Source organism: Muntiacus reevesi, chromosome 3, assembly GCF_963930625.1.
Source record: "Muntiacus reevesi chromosome 3, mMunRee1.1, whole genome shotgun sequence".
NCBI classification, from domain to species: domain Eukaryota; kingdom Metazoa; phylum Chordata; class Mammalia; order Artiodactyla; family Cervidae; genus Muntiacus; species Muntiacus reevesi.
The window spans coordinates 139,227,366-139,239,961 of record NC_089251.1 but is presented as its reverse complement, the minus strand read 5'-3'; the positions used below and the strand labels follow the sequence as shown (position 1 = coordinate 139,239,961).

General features: G+C 36.9%; 1 non-coding gene across 1 annotated transcript; it reads left to right on the top strand.

Moving 5' to 3' along the window:
- The first annotated feature begins 4,049 nt into the window (after positions 1 to 4,049).
- TRNAY-GUA (transfer RNA tyrosine (anticodon GUA)) lies at positions 4,050 to 4,121 on the top strand. The gene has a single exon. It is a non-coding gene; the product is annotated as a tRNA-Tyr (tRNA).
- The last annotated feature ends 8,475 nt before the right edge of the window (positions 4,122 to 12,596 follow it).

Genomic DNA, 12,596 nt, shown 5'->3' with positions numbered 1-12,596 from the left:
CTTGCTCAAACTCATGTCCATTGAGTTGGTGATGTCAGCCAACCATCTCATCCTCTGTCATCTCCTTCTCCTCCTGCCTTCAATCTTTCCCAGCATCAGGGTCATTTCTAATGAGTTGGCTCTTTGCATCTGGTGGCCAAAGTATTGGAGCTTCAGCTTAAGCATCCAGTGAATATTCAGGACTGATTTCCTTTAGGGTTGACTGGTTGGATCTCCTTGCAGTCCAAGGGACTCTCAAAAGTCTTCTCCAACACCACAGTTCAAAAGCATCAATTCTTCGGCGCTCCGCTTTCTTTACCGTCCAACTCTCACATCTATACATGACTATTGGAAAAACCATAGCTTTGACTAGATAGACCTTTGTCAGCAATGTAATATCTCTGCTTTTCAATATGCTGTCTAAGTTTGTCATAGCTTTTCTTCCAAGGAGCAAGCATCTTTTAAATTCATGTCTTCAGTCACTATCTGCAGTGATTTTGGAGCCCAAGAACATAAAGTTTGCCACTATTTCCATTGTTTCCCCATCTATTTGCCACAAAGTGATGGGATTGGATGCCATGATCTTCATTTTTTCAATGTCGAATTTTAAGCCCACTTTTTCCCTCTCCTCTTTCACCTTTATGAGGAGGCTCTTTAGTTCCTCTTTTCTTTCTGCCATTAGGGTGGATGTCATCTGCATATCTGAGGTTATTGATATTTCTCCCAGAAATCTTGATTCCAGCTTGTGCTTCTTCCAGCCCAGCATTTCTCATGATGTACTCTGCATATAAGTTAAATAAGCAGGGTGACAATATACAGCTTTGACATACTCCTTTCCCCATTTTGAACTAGTCAGTTCCATTTCCATTTCTAACTGTTGCTTCTTGACCTGCATACAGGTTTTGCAGGAGGCAGGTAAAGTGCTCTGGTATTCCCAACTTTTTAAGAATTTTCCACAGTTTTTTTGTGACCCACACAGTCAAAGGCTTTAGTGTAGGCAAAAAAGCAGAAGTAGATGTTTCTCTGGAATTCTCTTGCTTTTCCTATGATCCAGCAGATGCTGGCAACTTGATCTCTGGTTCCTCTGCCTTTTCTAAATCCAGCTTGAACATATGGAAGTTCATGTAGTGTTGAAGCCTAGCTTGGAGAATTTTGAAATGCTCATTCCAGCTGAGCTATTTCAAATCTTAAAAGATGATACTGTCAAAGTGCTGCAGTCAATATACTCGCAAATTTGGAAAACTCAGCAGTGGCCACAGGACTGGAAAAGGTTAGTTTTCATTCCAATTCCAAAGAAGGGCAATGCCAAAGAATGTTCAAACTACAACACAATTGTACTCTTTTCACATGTTAGCAAAGTAATGCTCAAAATTTAAGAAGTAAGTTGGCACTCTTTTCAAAATATTATTGATATTTCCATGGTCATTGGGGAAATGTTCTTCAACAAGGAATGTCAGTTAAAATTTTAAATAGTAATCCACTTTAAAGAGTGAGTTTTCAAGATATGCTATTGATTAAAACTTAGGTGGATATTTTATTATGAAGCTAACATTGAACTTATTGTAGTTGTAGTTATAAGCATTTCAATAACAAATGAAACAATAAGTAAATTGCTTCATTCATTATTGTAGTTCAGACTTTAAAATATATGTTAGTCCTTTCACCATATCTGAATAAAATGCCTCTTTCCAGAATGTAGATTATTTATTCCATAGAAAGAGATGGTGTTTTTATCCTTTCTGATACTATATTTGATAAATTCATCTTCAGCTGTCAACACCTATGTCAGTGTGATAAAGCATTTTGAGAAGAAATCATATATTTAGTAATTTATCAAGTCAGAGAAATTCCAAAGGACATTATCTTATTTTCAAAAGTCAATGTCACCAAAAGACAAATATTTATGTGTTTTAAACTGAAGTCTTGTTTTGTTTGTCTCTCAGCTAAAATGCAAGCAAGAATAAAGAAATGATTATTTCAATAATGCAAAAGGGAAATGTAAGGAACTAAGCTATAAAAATCATAAACATGGGTTGGAAAATAATGTCAAATTTTGACATCACACAAAGATACACATAATTCCTGAGGTAGTCTGATTTAGAGTTTTGCTGAATATATATGGTTATTGATAATAATTACTGAGGAAATATTTTCACTTTCTATACCTAAAATGTTCTTTAAAAAGTCTGTAGACTTTCACTTATTGAAAGCTTTAGAGTTCAATCTAGTTAAGCTATGTCACTTACCAGATAAAATGAAACTCAAAGCTTAAACAACTTCCCCATGATTACATAATTATTTAGAAATAGCTGGTCATAGACTTCTGACTCCAATTTCATTAAACTTGATTGTTTTACTTCTTTTTCTCAAGTGCTTTTAATTTTGTTCTTTCTAGGTAGTCTCTTATTTATATTTGATGCTTTTGGATTTCCCTCATTTAAGAAACAAATTATACTTTTCCAAGGGTCAAACTCTCTATTTCCTTAGGGATGTAGTGTTCAGAGTTTGTTAAAATATAAACTTTGCTGTGAAACTAACCTGAGTTAGCATCAAGGCCCCATCAGTGACTATCATTGTGATTTAGGGAAATTATTTAACCTTCATAAGCTTTAGCTTATCCAAACATAATCTGTCAAACTATTGGTTTTATTTTTATGGTAAACTATAAAAATGTGAGAGCTACTATTTTATCACTAAATCAGTAAGCATAATATAAATTCTTGATATTAATATTTATGAAGATGATTTTTAGATATTTTGCTGAAAAAGCCAAAAAATCAAATAAGTGGCTTTTAAATAATGTGATTCAATACTGGTTTTTGAAAACATGTATGGTTGCTATGATAAAATTTAAAATCAAAGCAATAAATCTGCACCTTCCTGGAGGAGTCAGTATTTATTGAAGAAGATGGTTAAATGAAGATAGAAGATAGCAGTATGGTGTTGAGATTCAGGAGTAGAAAATACAATTATTTAAGAAGTACTGATTTACAAATGTTCATGGAGGAGGGAAGCGAAAGAGCAAAAGTACAGTTTGCCAACATGAAGGAAGAAGGACATTCTACATAGGAAGAATAGCAAGTGAACTGGCTCAGAGCTTTGATTAGGAAAACCAGATGTAGTTTCTGAGTGTAGGATCTCTCACACAAAATCAGTTTTAAAATGCATTTTTTTCCTTATTTCCAAAAATTATTGAAAACAGTAAATGCTGAAAAGATGCAGATATTATAAAGCAACATAAAAATAGGAATAAAGTGACATAAAAGAGAGTCAAGAAGAGGGTCCTTTGACTGTATTTACTACTAACAGAAACATTTTTGAACAAATATTACTGTGATGAGAAGCTTTATTGTGGCTCCTGGAGAAACATTAGAACTTTCTCCAGCCTGAGGTTTACATCCTTATTCTTCACTTCTTTCTCCCTTATTCTATTGCTAAGTAAATATTAAGTCAGTAATAATTTGTTATTCATATATTAACATGGTGCTGGAACTCAGAATACTGAGCAAATAGAAAACATGGTTTATCATCTTCATGATGATCAATGTCAAGTTGCAGTTCAAGACTATTATATTGTTTATGTGGTAATTTACCTCCAAATATTTCATTTGACTCATGTGATAAGTGGGTGAGTTGTTGTTGTTGTTTAGTCGCTAAGTTGTGCCTGACTCTTTGCTTCCCTATGGACGATGGCTCACCAGGCAAATCTGTCCATGGGATTTCCCAGGCAACAATACCAGAGTGGGTTGCCGTTTCCTGCTCTAGAGGATCTTCCCGACCCAGGCATCTAATCCACATCTCCTGCATTGGCAGGTTGAGTCCTTACTGCTGTACCAGCAAGGAAGCCCAAGTGAGTAAGTATTTTAACTTTAATGTGTAACATTTTATCAGTTGTAGTATATATTACTATAGCATCTGGAAGACCTTGATTAGAAATTCTTATTGATTGTCTTTGCATATGTTCTTTAAATAGTATAGAAACCTACTTCAAAAGATTCACTACTTAGCATCATAATGTTAGAAATACTTTTCCACTGGTGAAATGAGTGAAGTTCAAGACACATTGGGCTTCCCTGGTGGCTCAGATGGTAAAGCGTCTGCCTGTAATGCGGGAGACCCAGGTTCAATCCCTGGGTCGGGAAGGTCCCCTGGAGAAGGAAATAGCAACCCACTCTAGCACTCTTGCTTGTAAAATCCCATGGACGGAGGAGGCTGGTAGGCTACAGTTCATGGGGTCGCAAAGAGTCAGACATGACTCTGCAACTTAACTTTCTTTCTTTCACTTTCAAAATATGTGATCACCTAAAACAGTGATAGAGGTGCTGTAACTTTTCATGATCCATGTATAAGAGTCCATTAAGCCTAGCTGCTTACCACTTATGGTGTGTAGTGTTGCAGATCTTAGAGATTTATTCAGTAGCGTATATACTGTATTTTGTTTGTTGTCCCAAAAGAAGTTGGTTAATCTGGCAATGTGTTATTGTATGTGCCTTGGAATGAGGACCTCCTGTGGTATGCTTGTTGAATTCCATATGGATAGAGATTACTTAGCACCTGAGCATAGAATGATAGGTTGTATGACTCTTTTGTGTCTTCTTGCTAGTAAATGTTCATAAGTTTGTCTGACTTTGTTCTGACCCTTGCTTTCATTGTAATACCACAGAAAGATTATTGGGGAAGGAGATGCATAGATTCCTCTTTCTTGTAATCTCATCACAAGAGGCCACTGCTATTTACAGTAAAGAACTTGATATTACTGCTTGCCAAATTGGTTGATTAAAGTGCATAGCAGAGAGCCATATAAATAAATAAATAAATAAATAAATAATCTTTAAAAAAAATACAAGATACATTCAACATTTTTCTAAACCCTGAGCATTTAGCCCCTCTGTAAATGAGCTGACTTTTTATGCCTTCTGCCATAAATACATGTGACATCAACTACAAAAAACTATACCATATACTTACTTTTTAGCATATTTTAATAAAACCAAAACTATGGAGCTGAAATACAATTTTATACTTTAAAAATATAGATGTACTAAGATCTCTTAAGAGAAATGAAGATCAAGATTCTGACTTGGAAAATTCTGACATTTTCTTTTAAGGGATAATAGCACACTAGTAAAGTAATGCTCAAAATTCTCCAAGCCAAAAATTCAAAAAAATTGAAATCATTCCAGTCATCTTTTCTGACCACAGTGCAGTAAGATTAGATTGAAATTACAGGGAAAAAAATTGTTAAAATTCAAACATATGGAGGCTAAATAACACGCTTCTGAATAACCAACAAATCATAGAAGAAATCAAAAAAGAAATAAAAATATGCATAGAAATGAATGAAAATGAAAACACAACAACCCAAAACCTATGGGACACTATAAAAGCAGTGCTAAGGGGAAAGTTCAGAGCATTACAGGCTTACATCAAGAAACAAGAAAAAAGCCAAATAAATAACCTAACTCTACACCTAAAGCAATTAGAGAAGGAAGAAATGAAGAACCCCAGGATTAGTAGAAGGAAAGAAATCTTAAAAATTAGGGCAGAAATAAATGCAAAAGAAACTAAAGAGACCATAGCAAAAATCAACAAAGCTAAAAGCTGGTTTTTTGAAAAAATAAACAAAATTGACAAACCATTAGCAAGACTCATTAAGAAACAAAGAGGAAGAACCAAATTAACAAAATTAGAAATGAAAATGGAGAGATCACAACAGACAACGCTGAAATACAAAGAATCATAAGAGATTACTACAAGCAGCTCTATGCCAATAAAATGGACAACTTGGAAGAAATGGACAAATTCTTAGAAAAGTATAACTTTCCAAAACTGAACCAGGATGAAATAGAAGATCTTAACAGGCCCATCACAAGCAAGGAAATCGAAACTGTAATCAGAAATCTTCCAGCAAACAAAAACCCAGGACCAGATGGCTTCACAGTTGAATTCTACCAAAAATTTAGAGAAGAGCTAACACCTATCTTACTCAAACTCTTCCAGAAAATTGCAGGAGAAGGTAAACTTCCAAACTCATTCTATGAGGCCACCATCACCCTAATTCCAAAACCAGACAAAGATGCCACACACACACAAAAAAACCTACAGGCCAATATCACTGATGAACATAGATGCCAAAATCCTTAACAAAATTCTAGCAAACAGAATCCAACAACATATTAAAAAAATCATACACCATGACCAAGTGGGCTTTATCCCAGGAATGCAAGGATTCTTTAATATCTGCAAATTAATCAATGTAATACACCACATTAACACATTGAAAGATAAAAACCATATGATTATCTCAATAGATGCAGAGAAAGCCTTTGACAAAATTCAACACCCATTTATGATTAAAACTCTCCAGAAAGCAGGAATAGAAGGAACATACCTCAACATAATAAAAGCTATATATGACAAACCCACAGCAAACACTACCCTCAATGGTGAAAATTGAAAGCATTTCCCCTGAAATCAGGAACAAGAAAAGGGGGCCCACTCTCACCACTACTATTCAACATAGTTTTGGAAGATTTGGCCACAGCAATCAGAGCAGAAAAAGAAGTAAAAGGAATCCAGATAGGAAAAGAAGAAGTGAAACTCTCGCTGTTTGCAGATGACATGATCCTCTACATAGAAAACCCTAAAGACTCTACCAGAAAATTACTAGAGCTAATCAACGAATATAGTAAAGTTGCAGGATACAAAATTAACACACAGAAATCCCTTGCATTCCTATACACTAACAATGAGAAAACAGAAAGAGAAATTAAGGAAACAATATCATTCACCATTGCAATGAAAAGAATAAAATACTTAGGAGTATATCTACCTAAAGAAACAAAAGACCTATACATAGAAAACTATAAAACACTGATGAAAGAAATCAAAGAGGACACAAATAGATGGTGAAATATACAACGTTCATGAATTGGAAGACTCAATATTGTCAAAATGGCTATACTACCCAAAGCAATCTATAGATTCAATGCAATCTCTATCAATCTACCAACGGTATTTTTCACAGAACTAGAACAAATAATTTCACAATTTGTATGGAAATACAGAAAACCTCGAACAGCCAATGTAATCTTGAGAAAGAAGAATGGAACTGGAGGAATCAACCTGCCTGACTTCAGACTCTACTACAAAGCCACAGTCATCAAGACAGTATGGTACTGGCACAAAGACAGATCTTCTATGACCCACCTCCCAGAATATTGGAAATAAAAGCAAAAATAAACAAATGGGACTTAATGAAAATTAAAAGCTTTTGCACAACAAAGGAAACTATAAGTAAGGTGAAAAGACAGCCCTCAGATTGGGAGAAAATAATAGCAAATGAGGAAACAGACAAAGGATTAATCTCAAAAATATACAAGCAACTCCTGAAGCTCAATTCCAGAAAAATAAACGACCCAATCAAAAAATGGGCCAAAGAACTAAACAGACATTTCTCCAAAGAAGACATACAGATGGCTAACAAACACATGAAAAGATGCTCAACATCACTCATCATCAGAGAAATGCAAATCAAAACCACAATGAGGTACCATTACACGCCAGTCAGGATGGCTGCTATCCAAAAGTCTACAAGCAATAAATGCTGGAGAGGGTGTGGAGAAAAGGGAACCCTCTTACACTGTTGGTGGGAATGCAAACTAGTACAGCCACTATGGAAAACAGTGTGGAGATTTCTTAAAAAACTGGAAATAGAACTGCCATATGACCCAGCAATACCACTTCTGGGCATACACACTGAGGAATCCAGATCTGAAAGAGACACGTGCACCCCAATGTTCATCGCAGCACTGTTTATAATAGCCAGGACATGGAAGCAACCCAGATGCCCATCAACAGATGAATGGATAAGGAAGCTGTGGTACATATACACCATGGAATATTACTCAGCCGTTAAAAAGAATTCATTTGAATCAGTTCTAATGAGATGGATGAAACTGGAGCCCATTATACAGAGTGAAGTAAGTCAGAAAGATAAAGAACATTACAGTATACTAACACATATATACGGAATTTAGATAGATGGTGGCGATAACCCTATATGCAAAACAGAAAAAGAGACACAGAAATACAGAACAGACTTTTGAACTCTGGGGGAGAACGTGAGGGTGGGATGTTTTGAAAGAACAGCATGTATATTATCTATGGTGAAACGGACCACCAGCCCAGGTGGGATACATGAGTCAGGTGCTCGGGCCTGGTGCACTGGGAGGACCCTGAGGAGTCGGGTGGAGAGGGAGGTGGGAGGGGGGATCGGGATGGGGAATACATGTAACTATATGGCTGATTCATGTCAAGGTATGACAAAACCCACTGAAATGTTGTAAAGTGATTGGCCTCCAACTAATAAAATAATATTAAAAAAAAAAAAAAAAAAAAAAAAGAAATATAGATCAATGGAACAGAATAGAAAGCCCAGAGATAAATTCACGAACCTATGGACAACTTATCTTCGACAAAGGAGGCAAGGATATACAATGGAAAAAAGACAACCTCTTTAACAAGTGGTGCTGGGAAAACTGGTCAATCACTTGTAAAAGAATGAAACTAGAACACTTTCTAACACCACACACAAAAATAAACTCAAAATGGATTAAAGATCTAAAGGTAAGACCAGAAACTATAAAACTCCTAGAGGAGAACATAGGCAAAACACTCTCCGACACAAACCATAGCGGGATCCTCTATGACCCACCTCCCAGAATATGGAAATAAAAGCAAAACTAAACAAATGGGACCTAATGAAACTGAAAAGCTTTTGCACAACAAAGGAGACTATAAGCAAGGTGAAAAGACAGCCCTCAGATTGGGAGAAAATAATAGCAAATGAAGCAACAGACAAAGGATTAATCTCAAAAATATACAAGCAACTCCTGAAGCTCAATTCCAGAAAAATAAATGACCCAATCAAAAAATGGGCCAAAGAACTAAACAGACATTTCTCCAAAGAAGACATACAGATGGCTAACAAACACATGAAAAGATGTTCAACATCACTCATTATCAGAGAAATGCAAATCAAAACCACAATGAGGTGCCATTACACGCCAGTCAGGATGGCTGCTATCCAAAAGTCTACACGCGATAAATACTGGAGAAGGTGTGGAGAAAAGGGAACCCTCTTACACTGTTGGTGGGAATGCAAACTAGTACAGCCACTATGGAAAACAGTGTGGAGATTTCTTAAAAAAACTGGAAATAGAACTGCCGTATGACCCAGCAATACCACTGCTGGGCATACACACCGAGGAAACCAGACCTGAAAGAGACACGTGCACCCCAATGTTCATCGCAGCTGAACTGTTTATAATAGCCAGGACATGGAAGCAACCTAGATGCCCATCAGCAGACGAATGGATAAGGAAGCTGTGGTACATATACACCATGGAATATTACTCAGCCATTAAAAAGAATTCATTTGAATCAGTTCTAATGAGATGGATGAAACTGGAGCCCATTATACAGAGTGAAGTAAGCCAGAAAGATAAAGAACATTACAGCATACTAACACATATATATGGAATTTAGAAAGATGGTAATGATAACCCTATATGCAAAACAGAAAAAGAGACACAGATGTACAGAACAGAATTTGAACTCTGTGGAAGGCGAGGGTGGGATGTTTTGAAAGAACAGCATCGAAACATGTGTATTATCTATAGTGAAACAGATCACCAGCCCAGGTTGGATGCATGAGACAAGTGCTTGGGCCTGGTCCATTGTGAAGACCCAAAGGAATCGGGTGGAGAGGGAGGTGGGAGGGGGGATTGGGATGGGGAATACATGTAACTCCATGACTGATTCATGTCAATGTATGATGAAACTCACTTCAATATTGTAAAGTAGTTGGTCTCCAACTAGTACAAATAATTGAAAAAAAAAAAAAAGAGAAAGAAATAAACATGAAAGGAGAGGTCCCCCCCCCCCGAAAAAAAAAATTCTCCAAGCCAGGCTTCAGCAATATGTGAAGCGTAAACTTCCAGATGTTCAAGCTGGTTTTAGAAAAGGCAGAGGAATCAGAGATCAAATTGCCAACATCTACTGGATCATTGAAAAAGCAAGATAGTTCCAGAAAAACATCTATTTCTGCTTTGTTGACTACGCCAAAACCTTTGATTGTGTGGATCACAATAAACTGTGAAAAATTCTGAAAGAGATGGGAATACCAGACTACCTGAACTGCCTTGAGAAACCTGTATGGAGGTCAGGAAGCAACAGTTAGAACTGGATGTGGAACAACAGACTGGTTCCAAATAGGAAAAGGAGTACGTCAAGGCTGTGTATTGTCACCCTGCTTCTTTAACTTATATGCAGAGCACATCATGAGAAATGCTGGACTGGAGGAAGCACAAGCTGGAATCAAGATTGCCGGGAGAAATATCAATAACTTCAGATATGCAGATGACACCACCCTTATGGTAGAAAGTGAAGAAGAACTAAAAAGCCTCTTGACGAAAGTGAAAGAAGAGAGTGAAAAATTTGGCTTAAAAGTCAACATTCAGAAATCGAAGATTGTGGCATCTGGTCCCATCACTTCATTGCAAATAGATGGGGAAACAGTGGAAGCAGTGTCAGACTTTATTTTTGGGGGCTCCAAAATCACTGCAGATTGTGACTTAAGCCATGAAATTAAAAGACACTTACTCCTTGGAAGCAAAGTTATGACCAACCTAGACAGCATATTAAAAAGCAGAGACATTTCTTTGCCAACAAAGGTCCATCTAGTCAAGGCTATGGTTTTTACAGTAGTCATGTATGGATGTGAGAGTTGGACTATAAAGAAAGCTGAGTATAGAAGAATTGATGCCTTTGAACTGTGGTGTTGGAGAAGACTCTTGAGAGTCCGTTGGACTGCAAGGAGATCCAACAAGTGCATCCTAAAGGAGATCAGTCCTGGGTGTTCATTGTAAGGACTGATGTTGAAGCTGAAACTCCAATACTTTGGCCAGCTGATGAGAAGAGCTGATTCATTTGAAAAGACCCTGATGCTGAGAAAGATTGAGGGTAGGAGGAGATGGGGACAACAGAGGATGAGATGGTTGAATGGCATCACCGACACAATGGACTTGAGTTCGAGTAAACTCTGGGAGTTGGTGATGGACAGGGAGGCCTGGTGTGCTGCAGTTCATGGGGTTGCAAAGAGTCAGACACGACTGAGCGACTGAACTGAACTGAACTGAACAGAAATGCAAGCAGAAGACATGAGGATTTCTAAGATGAGAAACCAATGTGTTAGGACTCTTAAGAAGAAGACTAAATAGAGCATTTTCCTTCCATTCCTTTGTTTAACTGAAGAGTTTCATCTCCTCTGCACGAAAGAAATAACATTAAAAAAACTTTTTGGAATTGAGGTACAAGGACTATTTGAAATGACGATGAATGGGACAAGGATCTCTCCAGAAAGAGTCCCTTCTCCTTTGAGTTCCTATTGTCTGTTTTGAGAACATGATGGTTTTTTTGTACTTTTATATATGACCAGTATTTCTTGAGCCCCAAAGTGCACTCAATACCCAAATATAATCTTAATACCAACGAGTGGAAGCCAGAGAGAAACTGGCTGTCACCCAGCTGCTTTATCTATTTCCAAGAAGTCATCCTTTGAGGAAAGAGCAAACAAGACATTTTTAAATTAAAAACTGGGATGAAAAGTTGTTCTTTTCACTTTTGGTTGAATGAGCTGTGACCTTTATAGTGTGTTATCTAAAGATATGGGGTCATGATTCACATACTGTAGTCTTAATAGCACGTCCCCTTGCCTCTATTTCCTAGCTTTTTAATGAAGACTGAAAATGCCTTTTCATCTTCCCCTTGTTCTGTTTACAAAGACACAATATTTTAGTTGTTGGAAACCTGAAATCTTATAATATCTATCTTTCCCAGTGTAAGCCTTATGTAATGCAATTAGAAGCTTAAAAAAATAATATATCAAATGAGATACAAGTATGGCAATAAGCTAAAAGATGGAGGATCTGTAGTGTTACTTCTTGATTAGTCCAGGATCATGGGACAAATTTAAAATGCCTTTTGATATCTCTGGTACTTTTCATGCATAAATCATCAATAAATAAATAATAGTTGAATATTAATTATGTGCCCATTTCTCTTCTATATAATTTAATAGTGGGAAACAAAGAATAAGAAATAGTCTGTGCATCCTCCTCAGGCATTTATGACCTATAGGAATTTACTCCTTTTTATTACTGTTTCTCTTTTTAGAGCACTTGTTTATGTAGTCCAACAGTTCCCAAGTCTTCCAGGATTCTGGTGTCTCCCTATCTCTCCATGTCCAAATGACATAACTAACACTTCATGCCATATAAAAATGGAAAGCATGAAGCCTTTGTCTATTTTTTCCCCAAGATTCTAAAGATGGCACCTACCCTCTTGGGGTGGTTTTCCATCGCTTCTTGTCTTGAATTTCTCTTCGTAACTCAGTTATTAATTCCTGTCATGATAGCTACCTCCCTACACTGCTGTCCCACTTTGCTATTGAGAGAGCCAATTCCTAGGCAGGTTGATAAGAAGTCCATGGTCCCCAAGGAGGAGAAAGGGGTCTGGACTCTCGAGGAGGAGATAGGCATCTGGAGTTCTCAAGG